The following is a 15441-nucleotide window of genomic DNA, read 5'->3' on the forward strand; positions in this document are numbered from 1 at the left end:
GGTCAAGCCCTTTTGCCACTCTGGCCTCCCCAGTTCTCCTATTCCTCCAAGTGGGCTTTAACTTGAGTAAATTTATGTCCAGGAGGTTGTTGCAAGAGAACATGTTTAGAAAGAAGTTAGACAGGGGATCTTCTCTGGCTGAGGGACCCCAAGCCTCCGCTCTCCCTATAGAGAAATTTAAATCCCCTCCCAGCACCAGATTTGTGTCTTTTAAAAAGGATTTTGACATCAGGTCATTCCAGAAAACTACCCTTTCCTGGCAAGGCCCATAAACGTTACAAATGGTGAGAGGAAAGGAAAACTCAGTGGATTGAATTTCCATTCCCATGGCCTGTTTCATTCCCCACATATTTCTGACCTTTATCCTTCCTTCCTTGTAGCCAATAGCCAATCCTCCAGAGTGACCTTCTGAATCAAGAGCTATGAACCTCCATCCAGGCATCAGGGCATTTAGGGCAGCTTCCACCTCTATCCCTCTGCCTAAAGTCTCTTGTAGGAAAAGAATGTCAGATTTTGAGTTTAGGAACATTTCCTTAAGGACCAGTTTTTTGGGCTTACTGGCTAACCCCCTACAGTTCCATGAAGACAAGATCATTTGATAACCTCTTCTGGGGGTTGCGCTACTCTAAGTGCCCCTGGGATAGATTGCTATTTCCCATCTGCTACATCAAATTTTGCTTTAATCTGTGCCATGGAAAAATTTGATTTCCTACCTCTTTTTTTTCCTGGAAAGGCTTTGGGAAGGGAGAGAGCCAATACCACCAACAGAAACAGGGGTGGATGGCTTTGGATCATGGGAACGAAGATTATATGGACAGGAGGGTGGGGGTTCCGAGGGCCCAGGTTCAAGGGAAACACCTTCACTGTTCAGATCCAGAGAGGGAAGGGCGGCCGAGATATCATCTATACCAAGACCTTCTATTAATTCTTTACAATTTGATTGATTTTCCTTTATATTTAAAGAAATATGATTTTGCGGAGGGGAGATATCCATACAGACTTCCATAGGTTCAGAATTATGTATATCCATAGGTTCGGAATTATGAAGCGTAGGAAAACAAGAATCAGAACACGTATCCAAAGCACCTTCAGAAGATTGCAGAGGCCCTTCAGCTGGCTGATCCGTTACAGGTTCTTTCTCCGGGGCTATATCTTTATCCAGCGGGGAGGCCTGTTTGTCCATCAGGTTATGCTCCGTCGTCTGCGTTTCCATTTGGTCTTTTATCTCCGCGTCTGCTCCATTATTCTCCGCTGAGGGGTTCTGTCCTTGAAAGCGATGATAAGGGTTATAGAAATTCTCCCACTGTGCCGGCTCCTTTGGATATCTTCGCCTTCGTCTTCCGAGGGGACAATCCTTTGCCAGATGCCCGTATTCATGACATCTATGGCATCTAAAGGGCAGATATTCGTAATCTAATAACTGCTCGAAAACCATGTCTTTATATTGCAGGTTGATTCTCTTTGCAAGACCGTTGCCGGGGTTTAAGCTGACGAGGATTCGAGCCATGGCTTGGTCCCCAGTTTGAAGAAAAGACATATCAGCTTCCAGATATGTTCCCAATCTGTCCCCTATGGCTCTGAACACCGCTTCCGTCCATAGGAAATAAGGCAAGCCTGGAGCCCTTACCCACACAGGGTAAACATCTGTTCTTTCACTTCTTGCGTCAAATAATGGTGTCCATTTCTTTAGAAGGATTGGGATATTCCCAATCACCCAGTTTCTGGCCATAACCCAGTCGGCCGCGGCTTTGCTCTCAAACCTGAATAGAAACCATCCTTTTGCTAGTGTTGATGCTTTGAAAGTCCTTTTTTCTCCTACCGACCAGTTCTTCTCTCCCCACTCTTGCAGAAAGTTAGAGGTGTATTTCTTCCCTCTAGCTCTTCCCACGACTGTGCAGTCCGCCACCTCTAGGGATGCTTCAATACTCACCTCCATTCCTAAAAACAAGTTTCCTTCCAACTCCTGTTCACCAATAGGCCTGTTTTTCTTACGCTTTTCACCCCTATTTCTCCCACTTAATACTTCCTCCCGGACCTCTCTTTCAGCTTCTACCCTTTGTGAACTAGGGTTTGAAGGGAGATTTGCTTGTGAGAGCAGAGGGAACTCAGACTCATGAAAAGCAAATTCAGAAGGGGGTATAGATACCTGGACATTCGGAGTCTCTGAATGGGTTCCCTCGAGAGGCACTGAGGGACCTGCTCTCGCTTTTTCCGGCCTTCCAGCATTCCTTATTGATGTAGCAGCTTCTTTCCCAATTGATGCCCTAGTTATTGCCGAAGGCCTACCAGTCTTTTTCGCACCCGACCGCTCTGCACTGGTGATGAAGTTGACAATGTCTTCGAGACCCCCCGAAAGGACTTGCTCTTCGAGGGTCGTGATATCTTTGCTACCATGGCTCAGATGGCCGATATTAGCATGAAGAGTGCCTTCGCCCGGACAGGATGAAAGCGAAGCGTCGAAGAGCCCTTGCTGAAAAAACTCGTTCTCAGAAAACCCCGAGGTCAGTTGGTAGAATGTTTGTTGAATCCTATGAGATTCTAGCGATAGGGCACCCGTTCTGCATGACCCCGACTCACCGAAATACCGCTCAATGTTTTTTGCGGTCGGGTCTTTGCCCCAAACAGACAAAATGTCTTCCACAGCCGGTTCCAAGTCCACGAGCTCCTTGGGATTTACCATGGTTATTATGGTGGATTACTGTGAGGAAAACGGAAGGGTGTTGACGCTAGCAAGATTGACAAAAGGGTTTTAACCCTTGTTCCTTGCTGACCGCCCAAACCCAAGAAGGTTACCTACATCTGCCCGTCCGCCTTGTCTGACTGCTGCTAACACTTGTGCGCTTTGTTTACTCCTCCGGTCCTCGCGCCCGACGGTGGCCCATACACTACTCAGTCAGGCCCTGGCTCTATCCAAAACCGCGGTCGAATCCCGCGCCCTCCCACCATCGTTTCTTCAGTCACAAATTTTCAGACCTGCTTATAATGTTTAACATTTAAAAAAAAGGGACTTATTTTAAATCAATTATAACTCCACTTTGCAGACTCTATTTTGGACAAAAAAAAAATTGAACTTTGGATATTTTTTGGAAAGGAATTCAAAACAATAGCTAATTTATTCAAATTCAATGCAAAAATTTCATTTTTTTTCTTCAAAAGTTTACAAAAAGAGAAAAAAATATCCCCTTTTTGGCTCTCTTAAACCACTTGTAATGTACCTATTACCCACCATTTTGTGGGTGATATCTCAAGGAGAAATTTTTTCTCCAAGATGGTCCTCAATTGATAGCTAATAGACCCTTGTAGCAACCAGCTAGCTCATTGTGCCATTTTCTCCACCACCTGTTGCAACCATGTGGTCCCTCGCCCATTTGCCATGATCGTATGTTTAAAGGTGGGCCTCCCGAATCTAAAGGCATGCCTTGTCATTTGAAAATTGAGTATTGTGGTTTGCTTATCATGGACACTTCTGGGGATGGATTAATGGGAGGATTTTATGAAAAGAATGGATTAGGTCTATGCTTATGTCCCCTAGACCCCTTCTAGGAATTAACCTTGCATTCTAGTCCCGTGGGATCTCTTTTACTGACCATTTGGTTCTAGGGATAGTATTTCACGTGAAACCTTGATTTTGATTGTGTGGTCTTGCTCCCTTATCCACCTATATTACCCTCTTTCCATTCATTATTACCCCATACATCATTTTTCCCGCTTGGGTCCACATTCCTCCAACGGGTCCACATAGGGTTAACTCACCCCTTCCCCTTGCCCATACCTTGGGTCATGGCCTAGAATGAAGTATGAAGGCTGATGTTGTTGAAATGAAAGTTAAAAGCATATATGGTCACATTCAACAAGAAAATGTACCATAAAATGCAAAAGGAGGTCTGGAAAAAAATATTTAGCACGTGGGCAAAAGTCAATACATGAGCTCTACCCCATCATCATGGCCATCACCCTGGTTTCTGCAGGTCCTATGAGCCTTCTTTATCATATAGGAGCCCATGATTACCCCAACCCTTGGTGGGCGATGAACCGCCCCACCTTAAGGGGGGTAATTCATTGTTATATGTTATACATTATGCTCTAACCCCTTGAGCTCCAAGCAATTAATCAAAGAAAATCATAAAAATGAAAACGACATATAATGAAGGGTGGAAATATCAAGGCCAGGGCACCTCATGTACAATGATTTCTCCTTCCCATACATTATAAACCCAAGTGTGGACTTCCCTCTTATTAACTAACCTTGTACTCCAAAATGTCACCCAGGGTTGCCCTCTCTCATCCCCTACTTCATTCACCTATTTGTCACGTGCCACCACCTTTTTAAGGACGCACCTTGACTATATTATCCCCTTTAGAAGTAGGAACCACCTAATAGGATTACTTGGTTAACCCCATTTGAAGTTTAGGAGACATTGGCACATCCCAAAGCCCATTATGGAAGGGCTGACTATTATGAAGTCCCCACCTGTGGTCCATGATTTGGTAAACTCATATACTTGATTTCTCTAATGACTTATTGTATAGGAAGGCTAGAGGACATATTTGATCTTATGTAGGATTACAGATGGTCTCCATCTTGGGTTTGGTCTCCCTATACGGGGTCCTAATCCCCACAACCATTCATAGATTTCTCGTGGAATTACTTATTGGATGAGAAGGATGCACCTGATCCATCATGACCAAATGACCCCAAATCTACACCATACACTGAACAGATGATCCAAGACTTGCACGATGATGTGGCAGCACCTACACCATCATCCTAACCCTTGCAGATGATCTACAAACATCTTTGATTTGTTTGGAGACCCTTGAGCGCACTTGTGTGTCCCTACATGTCGTTTGGAGCACAATAGGTTATTACAAGGGGCCAACCCCTTGTCCATTGCTTTTGAGGGTCCTATTCTTCATTCTGGTACTCATGCACCTCATTAGGCCTCTTAGAGGGCCCTACAACATGCATAGACTATTATTCGACCTCTTGAGAGGCTTGCTGTTTCATTTATGATCTATTTTGGTGGGCTTGTCACTAAAATTTGTATTATTAGAACATTATTTATTTTGGGGGCTTATGTAGGTCAAGGAGGCTAATTCAAACTCCTAATATGTGTATAAATACAAGTGAGATGAGTTCATTTCTCATCATCACTGACCAGCCTCCAAATTAGACATAAATTAAGGCCCATCTAACCTTTCTTAGGCACATGAAGGCTATATTAAACCTCTCTTTCTACCGTTAATAATATTTTTTAGCTTTTATATGTTCCTTATGAAGGTTTATGGATAATTGCATATTTGTGCCTAATATTATTTATTTTTGTCGAATATTGTGAGAATATTGGGCAGATTATGGAGATTTGGAGGAGAAAGTAATTTAGGGGCTTGATCCCTACTATAGGATGATCAATATTGAATAATAAATCAAAAAGATATTATGAAATTATTGCACAAATTTTGGAGCTCCAATGATTGAGAAAATCTAGGAATGCGTCCCTGTCATTTTATGCAGATTCCTAGTGTTGGGAACTGGATCCACTAAGGGATTTTGGAGGGGAAAGATTCCTCCTTTCATGGAAAATGTTTCCTAATAATTTTGTATAAGTACCAATTCAAATTTGCATCTAGGGGTTGGATTTTCTTAGTCTTCTCATGGAAAAAACTTGTATTTTTTGCAGCTCCACTTTCATTTCTTGCATGGATGTAATTGTATTGATGGAAATAATGAAGATTGGTACCATTTTCACCTTCTAAATCTTGGTCTCATTCATAGGACTCTGAGTTTCCTTGGGCTTGGCTATCCTAGGAGCCTCAGAGCCCTTTTTTATAAGTTACTTTTCTTATTTTCACTTCCTATTCACATGCATCTCCTATTCTTTTTTTTCGTATTTCTGCTTTTAGTATGGATGAATTCTTGTTTTAGGATTGAGTTAAATGGTTGAAGTAAGTTCTTCTGCAAGATCACAAGCATGATTTCATCCTTGGAACAACTTTGGAAGGTCATAGTAATCATTGAACTACTTGGATTAGTTTTTTTATTCACAAATCTAAATTTCTGGAAGTCCCTTGTGGCAAATAGTAGTAATTTTCTGCCAGTTTTTAGAACATGGTAATGAACTTCATTTGAGTTGACTCCACTTGAATTAGATCATAAAAAAATTCAGGTTAATAACAAAATTTACCCCATTGCATTTTCACTTGATTAGGTTAGGCATTTGATAGATTAACTAGCTCAATAGTTCTTGAATTTCTAGATTTTAGACTAGTAATTTTCTGCTATTTTTTAGCATATGTTAACAAGAGTATTTTTGAGTGATTACATTTGGAATGGAGACCTAAGAAATCTTATTCAATAATATTTTCCCCGTCAAATTTGGATTTTATTTACTTAGTCATTTGGTGAATTATATTTTCCTGTAACAAATCTGTAACTTTCTGTAGCAACCCCTGTAACTCTCTGTAAAACTCTTCCAACATGTATATATTTACCCATATTTTCTCAAAAAAATTCTTTTTTGTTCCTTAGAGTTGAATCATAACCCATAGGATTTAAATAAATGGTTGAGAAGGAATAAAGACCACTTAGGACTTGCCTTTTTACCCTTGCAAAACATCTCAACAATTTGGGTTAATGGACAAATTTATGAATTAGATAATCCAATAATGATTTTTTTAATTGCCACCTCCAATGAACTCTGTTAATGGGTCTAAAATATTTGAAATGTAATGATTGATATTTAGTTCATGATCTTTACTTTATGTAATTAGAATAGGTTTGCTTTCCTTGTATTTTCTTTCCTGCAATAGGTTAAGGTTTCTATTTCGAGCATTTCTGGAAATTAATTTAGGATTTGATTTCATTACATTCACTCCATTACATCATGACAGCGAAATGACACATTGTATCCTGCACATATAGTGTCGATACCTCTTAAGTTTGCATGAACTCCGGGTTGATAATTAAAGTTGGTAGCCTAGGGAGTTGCAACATTCTTGTTGCAACACTGAGGCTCATCACTTTTTGGTGTCATTGCGAGGGAGGTGTCAAAGTATGCATTGTTTTCTTCCCTAATTGATTCATTTTTTTTTTACTTTATGCAAAAACACAAAAAATGCATTAGGCATATTGCATTGCATTAGAATTCTAATTCAATTTTTTTTTTTTATAAAAACAAAAAATACTTCTCCAACACCAAACCCCCCCATTTGATAACGTGGTGCAGTGAGAGCCACACCACCATCCACTTTTGCAGGTAGAAGAAGAAGAGGTGAAATAAAAATTAGAAGAAATGGATGGAGATGATGACAATGAAGAAGATCCTCTTGGATTTCCAATTCAAGATACAGATGTTAGTGTGCACATGAAGAACATCCCTCCATCTTTCCTTCCCAACTTCTATGGTGTGAGGTCAGAGGATTTAGAAACCTTTCTCTTTGAATTTGAAATCGTTTGTAGATATTATGGTTACTTATTAAACACAAAAAATTGAGATTGTTTCTGACAACATTGAAGGAAAGAACTCTTAAATGGTTCATGAGTTTAGGGACTAATTCAACAAGATCATGGAATGATATGCAAAATATATTTCTAGAAAAATATAAAGACCATGATCTTAAGGGAGAAATATTTATAATGACTCAAACAAAAGATGAGAGCCTTGAGGATCTAACAGAGAGATTCACGTATAATGTTAAGGGGAAAAAATTAAATCATTTAAGATCTGACACACTAAAAACCCTCTTAGAACAATTAGGGATGAGTGGATTGATCTCTTGGATCTCATGAGTAGAGGTGATGTATACAATTATCATTTGAATAAATTTGTGAAACATGCAAACACATATTAAGAGGAAGGGCAAGAGTAAGTAAATCAATATCAAGATCAGTAAGTCAAGTTAAACTTGGAAATTTTTTTGATGACTTTAAAACATAAATTCTTCGCAATATAAGCAAACAAGTAGAAATTATAAGGATAATATGAGGAAAAAGAAGATGTTGATATTTTTGTTGTCCATGCAGAATCACATGCTATTAAATATCACCCATCATTACTAAGGTTGAAGGAAGTTTACCAAGAAGACAATGGAGCAAGTCAATCACTAAAGTATCTATGTTATGTAGCTCCAAGAGGACCATGGAAGCCTAGTCAACCTAGTATGATGCAAGAACCTAATTCAGAATATCAAGGTTATGCACGTTCATCTCAAAGTAATTGGAACACACCCTTTCCTTGGCAACCTTGGCTATCTCAACCTAAAACCAATCTTGGCAAAAGATTATGGGAGAAATCCAAAATATCCTCAATATTTTCCTCAATATCCTCCATACTCAACTCCATGCTATCCTTACCATCCACCTCCACCACAACCACAATCCAAACCACATCCATCTCATAGATCCACTTCCACTCAACTAACTGTACCACCATTTCCAAACCCACACAAGGAAGTAGCTCAACGCCCTTATAGTGCTGAGGTACAACACTTCCAAATATCACCTCTTGATCTAAATGGTATTCATCTTAGCTCAGGAAAGGTATTGCAAAAAAGAGATTCTATTGATGTCATTGAAGGACAACATTCAGAAAAAGAAGATTCAAATGAGAAGACTAAAGGATCATGAGTTGCACTTGATGGAGAGCAAACATCAGAATCAGAGATTGAGGGAGTTACATCATGTTCACCATTAGATCCTCTATGTTTTCAAGAGAATAATCAACAAAAATAAGAAGATCTGAATTTCATGGAAGAAAAAGACATCCAAGATAATCCAAATCAGCAAGTGGACCAGGGGCATCAAAACTATATTAAAATATGGTTCCAGACAATCAGTAATTTTCAACCACACACTCTTTTTTAACAATTCCTGATCTCATCACAATGAAAGCATTTGGTCTCTGAAATTCAGGTACATGTCAAAGCATATATTTGAAGCCTACACATAAGTTTATTTGTCATCTTGATGTGCACTTGAGTTCATTGGAAGTATTCCTACACTTGAAAATGATTTTTTTTTTCAAGTAGAGTAGGATAGGAAAAGAAATAAAAAATGAAAAATAAGAGAAAAAATAAAATCTCAGTTGAAAACCTCCTTTAAGGCACCTGATATTGGCTCATTAATTTAAAACTTCCATGAGGTGGTCAATGGGTTGGAAAAAAAGAAAAAAAAAGATCCTAGGTGAAAAACAACTTTGAGGCGTCTAGGCATACATACTAGTTGAAAACATCATTGAGGCGACTAGTAGGCCTAGAAGAAGAAAAAATGAAAAAAAAGAAAAATCATTTTCTCCATGTATCTCTTTGATGATTACAGGTGCTCTCCAACCTCCGCAAGCAACAAAAACAAGTTAGCTACCAAAAAAAGGTTGATCACAAGCCTAGTCAAAGAAAGTCAAATTCAGACTTTCTCCTCCTTTGCTCAGATGCTACAATAGGACAAAGGCCATGCCAATCCATCATCCTCATATATTTCCACCATCCACCCATCATTCCCAAGCTTTTCCCATTCATTTTCCTTCTTGTCCTAAAATGCTACAGGAAGGTTTTGTTTTTGCTACAGGAAGCTAAAATACACAGAGCAGAAAATTATTTTGTTATATCTTGAAATCCGTGCATCCATTTTCCAAGCTGTTTCAGGGGGAGATGCATATGGATGATGGTAATATTCTCAAGCAATTTTAGCAAATTCTAGTGCACACTTTTCAAGAAACCGGCCTCCATCACCTACAACTATTTTTAATTTTTATCTGGAGGTGCATAAGGATGATGGAAACATGCTCAGAAAATTCAGGCCAATCCAGTCTTCTGTTTAGGAGATATGGACAAAACAAGTCTGCTACAAGAGGTTGTCCTAAATTGCTACATGAAGATCTTGTAGCATTACAGGATGGTTGAGAAGAAGCTATAAGAGGCAATCCGATTAGAGAAATGAGTCAAAAGGTCATGTATTATTTAGGGAAGGTTGAGAGAGAAGATGTAAGGTCATCCAAAAACTCCAACAACAACATATTTAATGCTAGAAAGAGACTTGCACACAAAAAAGATTACATCGGTAGGAAAAAACATCATGCTATGAAGACCTATGGATCAACAAACAAAGGAATTCAACACCTCCGAAATCATCATATTATGAAGCTCAACAACGACATTTTAGCCAAGGACGTGGAGTAACAAAAAAAACAACAAAAAAACCTAGAAGACCTCCAAATTCAAGGCTATCAACAATAGGACCTCCAACAGATTATCACATACAACTTCAAGATCATTAGCAACAGCTTCAAGACCACCAAAGGAAACTTCAACATTCATATCAGCAGCCTCAATATCACCTGGAAAAACACATCAAGGGTAAGGCTCAGGTATGCAATCCTTTAAACCTTGACTACAAACTTATTTTAGCTTGGAAAACATTGTAATTGTATGAAGGAAAAGGTTTTTATAGCCAAGATTAGTAGTAGAGAAACCTCTGCCTTATCTAGTAATTAACTTCACTTTTCCACCAAGACACCCGCACATGGGGGAGAGGACAAGATACAAGTGAAGAGGACTTGAGAAAGTTGGATGTAATCATTTAGTTGTGATGGAAGACAAGGAGTGCGAAGGGGTAGGTGAAGACCAACTTATTTAATTCAAAGCACTTTGAGTTTATTTTGCATGCAATTAAAAAATAATGAAAAGTTGAAAAAAAAAGGAGAAAAAAATAATGGAAAATAAAAACAAAAAAAATAAAAGAAATAAAAGGTGGACCCACCACCTCTTGGCATGCAAAATTTAGTTTCTACAGGATTCAGGTTGTGTGCAACTCATGTACTCACCACTCTCCATCATCCTAGTAGCTCCCAAATCAAATTTCAACCCCTCTCTGGATTGCTACAAGAAGACTGCAATTGCTACAGAAAGATATTGTATCACTATAGGAAGATCCTGTAGCACTACACGAAGGTCGAGAAACTGCTACAGGAAGCTAACAGATTGCTACATGAAGGAAAATTCCGCCCAGAACAACCACTAGAGCATTGGGAAGCAAGAAAAGATTCAAAGGAAATGGCAAGGATGTAAACAAAAAGTAAGGGGGTATGATGATGGGATTTCACTTGAGTTTGCAGTCAATTTACAAGATCCAAGTGGCCGAGAAAATGAACCAAAAACAAGGTGTTTCCCTAAAAAATAGAACTAATTATAGTTGAAAAATCAACTGAGGGAAAGAAGTAGGCTCAACCTACAGTAGGCCTTCCTTGGGAAACTTAGATAGAAAAATGCAGTAGCAAGAAGAGCAATAGAAAGAGCATCAAATATAGAAACGAACAAAGAATGAAACATGTCAGCATATATGAAGAACAACAGAGCAATGTGGATGAATAGGTTGCTTAGAGGATGAGCAACAGTTTCAACTGGGGAGTATGATGGGCCTCCAAATTAGACATAAATTAAGGCCCATATAACCTTTCTTAGGCACATGAAGGCTATATTAAACCTCTCCTTCTACACTTAATAATGTTTTTTTAGCTTTAATATGTTCATTAGGAAGGTTTATGGATAATTTCATATTTGTGCCAAATATTATTTATTTTTGTAGAATATTGGGAAAATTATGGAGATTTGGAGGAGGAGATAATTTAGGGACTTGCTCCCTACTACAGGAGGATAAATATTGGATAATAAATCAACAAGTTATTTTGAAATTATTGCACAAATTCTGGAGCTCCAATGATTGATAAAATCTAGGAATGTGTTCCCTGCCATTTAATGCAGATTCCTCATGTTGGGAACTGATCCACTAATTGAGGGATTTTGGAGGGGAAAAATTCCTCTTTTGATGGTTAATGCTTCCTAATAATTTTGTATAAGTACGAATTCGAATTTGCCTCTAGGGGTTGGTTTTTCTTAGTCTTCTTATGGAGAAAACTTGTACTTTTTGTAGCTCCACTTTCATTTCTTGCAGGGATGTAATTGTATTGATGGAAATAATGAAGATTGTTACAATTTTCAGCTTTTAAATCTTGGTCTCCTTTGTAGAACTATGAGTTTCCTTGGTTTTGGCCATCCCAGAAGCCTCAGATCCCTTTTGTATAAGTTATTTTCCTTCTTTTCACTTCTTCTTCACATGCATCTCTTATTCTTGTTTTTTTCCTATTTCTGTATTTAGTATTGATGATTTCTTGTTGTAGGATTGGGTTAAATGGTTGAAGTAAGTTATTCTACAGTATCACAAACATTTCATCATTTGAACAAATTTGGAAGGTCATAGTAATCATTGAGCTACTTGGATTATTTTGTTTATTCACAAATCTAAATTTATGGAAATCCCTTGTGTCAAATAATAGTAATTTTATGCTATTTTTTAGAACATGCTAATGAGCTTAAATTGAGTTGATTTCACTTGTATTAGATCATAAATTTTTTAATTTTAATAACAAAATTTACTCCATTGCAGTTTCACTTGATTAGGTTAGGCATTTGATAGATTAACTAGCTCACTAGTTTTCGAATTTTTAGATTTTAGACTAGTAATTTTCTGTTTTTTTTAGCATGTGTTAACAGGGGTATTTTTGAGTGATTCCACTTGGAATAGAGACCTAAGACATCCTATTCAATAATAAAATTTGTCCCATCCAATTTGGATTTTATTTACTTGGTCATTTGGTGAATTATATATTCCTGTAGCAAATCTGTAACTTCCTGTAGTAGCACTTATAACTTCCTGTAGCACTCTTCTAACATGTATATACTTGTCCATTATTTCTTAGAAAACTTGGTTTGTGTCCCTTAGGGTTGAATCATAACCCCTAGGATCTAAATCAATGGTTGAGGAGGAATAAATACCACCTAAGACTTCCCTTTTTACCCCTGCAAAATATCTCAACAATTTGGGTTAATGGACAAATTTATGAATTGGATAATACAATAATGATTTTCTTGATTACCACCTCCAATGAACTCTGTCAATGGATCTAAACACTTTTAAATGTAATGATTGATATTTAGTTCATGATCTTTATTTTATGAAATTAGAATATGTTTTCTTTCCTTGTATTTTCTTTCTTGCAATAGGTTAAGAAATCCATTTAGAGTGTTTCCATTTCTACAAATAGTTTAGGATTTGATTTCATTACATCCACTCCACTACATCATGACAATGAAAGAAGGACACATTGTATGCTGCACATATAGTGCTGATACCTCTTACGTTTGTACAAACCTCAGGTTGATAATTAAAGTTGGTAGCCTTGGGAGTTGTAGCATTATTTTTGCAACATTGAGATTCATCAATCACTTTGGTTTGGATCTCTTATCTCTCTTGAGATTTTCACACATTTTCTAAGGATGAATTGGAGCTTTATGGATGAGTTTTGATGTGTGGATATTGGTCTATATTCTCTTGGAGATTCTTTATTGTCAATTGTGAATGGTTGGATATACTCTATTACATGTAAGTACGCACTTTTGATGTTATTCTTGTTTACTTTTGTCATATATGTTGGACTGGGATTTTCGTTGTTCGAGGGCTAATTGTTGCATGCGTTTACTACTTAATATTGTGGAATTTGTCTCTATTATTACATTCCTTCAATGTATGGGTCATGTAATATGAGTGAAATTTCCTAGGGGTAAATTTGACCTTGGAAATCCATTCCTCTTGCACATCAAAGTATAAACGCTGCAAGGTTGCTTCTTCTTGACCTAGAAGGAAAACAAAGTAATCTTGAGGCCTCCTTGAATGGGAACAAACAAATCCTACTCTTACTCAGCATAGATTCAATTATCTCAAATATTAAGGCACTTATCTACAAAGGGTGGTCACTAAAATCCATATTTTCTCACATCCTTCCAGGACTAGCCACATTGATATACCTAGGGCATCAATTTACTGACAAGCTAGCCATAAAAATTTTTGGATCTCCTAGGGTCTCCTGTGTTGGCCTTTCCTCTAAATCTCCTCCAATTTTGAATCCATTCCAATGGTGGAGTTGGGAGAAAAGTTAAGCCCTAGCTCTAGGATTAAAAATTTCCCTGCCATCCCCAAGGCTAGTGCCTCAAAGGGCCAAGACAACATCTTCAAGTGAAATTATTTCCTTATTCCTTTCCCCACCTTGTCTAGGGTAAGAATATCGATGGTTGCTTCATGATTTCCTCATACCCTAGACCGAGTACACTTGGGTGGTCCTGCTCCTTTAAATGACCATTTTCAAGAACCATATGAGATAACAATTCTAAGAAGGATTTTAGGGTTTTGGGAACTCCTTCACAAGCCTATTCCCATAAACCTAACCCCTAAAATCCTCTCTTCCTTTCCCGAGAATCTATACTACCTTGCTTAGTGAGTAAGCAAGATCCATCTTTCAAACTTTTCTGGGAAAGGGTTTGTTTGGGTCACTCATATCCATAGAATCACCATTCATTAGTGACTCCAATACATATTCCTCCCATCGGTGAAAGTCCATAAATAGTTTGGAGCCTTAACTGAGGTGACAGTGGGCTAAGTCTCCATTTTTTTCCCTTGGCCAAGCATTTTCCCTTTAGGGATACACCTTTTGGCACCGTTGTTGGGGAGGAAGGAGGTCTACCTTCCTAGTGAATCATTGAGGAATTGATTCATTGATGACATTTAAAAATATTTCTCTAGCGACTCAACTCATTGTCCATTCCCCTAGTTTACTTGAAGGTGACAATATTACTCCTTTAACTAGGGTTACTGCAAAAAGGGGAAAGCGAACTCCTTCACCTATTGGAACCTCCCTTTTCCTTGAATTCAAGAAGGTCAATGATACATCTCGAGAGATGGCATCTACTTCAAGCATTGACTCTGAAAGGGATCAACCCAAGATTACCAAGAGTGAAAGACACTTGGTTAGTGTCTTTGCCTCTTTGAAATTGAGTAACAATCCCAAGCCATTACTTGAAAAATTTAACTGATGGTTGCCCAAATTCAAAGGGGGCTCTACTTGGAATGCCCATCATTTTATTGAAGAATTCTACTGACAGTTGTCCCTTAGAATGACATTTGATGAAAATAGGATCATGATTTTTTTTGCCTTATCACTCGAGGGACAAGCAAGAGATTGATATCTTAGCCCACCCTTGGATGCATAAAGGACTTTGATGAATTCGAGGAACTATTCATGAAAAGGTGGTCGTGTAATGCCCAAGGGACCTTCAACATTGAATAGTTCTACCAAATAACCAAGAGAAGGGAAGAAGTGCGAGAGTTCATTTAAAAGTTTAATAGGGTAGTCAAAGATATACCTAATCATTTGAATCCATCTGAAGCCAACATCCTTGACAAATTCATAAAAGTCGTGGGTGGCCACTTCACATATGTGTTGAAGGATAATAAACCATCCATTTTGTCTGAGGCTAATGAAATGGCAATGGAAGTTGAAGAAAACCTGTGAATCTCAAAGGTTGATAGTAATGATCACCCTATAGCCAATTTTGAAA

Source organism: Pinus tabuliformis, chromosome 6 (genome assembly GCF_031772625.1).
Source record: "Pinus tabuliformis cultivar Carrire ecotype Pingquan chromosome 6, CPIR1, whole genome shotgun sequence".
NCBI lineage: Eukaryota > Viridiplantae > Streptophyta > Pinopsida > Pinales > Pinaceae > Pinus > Pinus tabuliformis.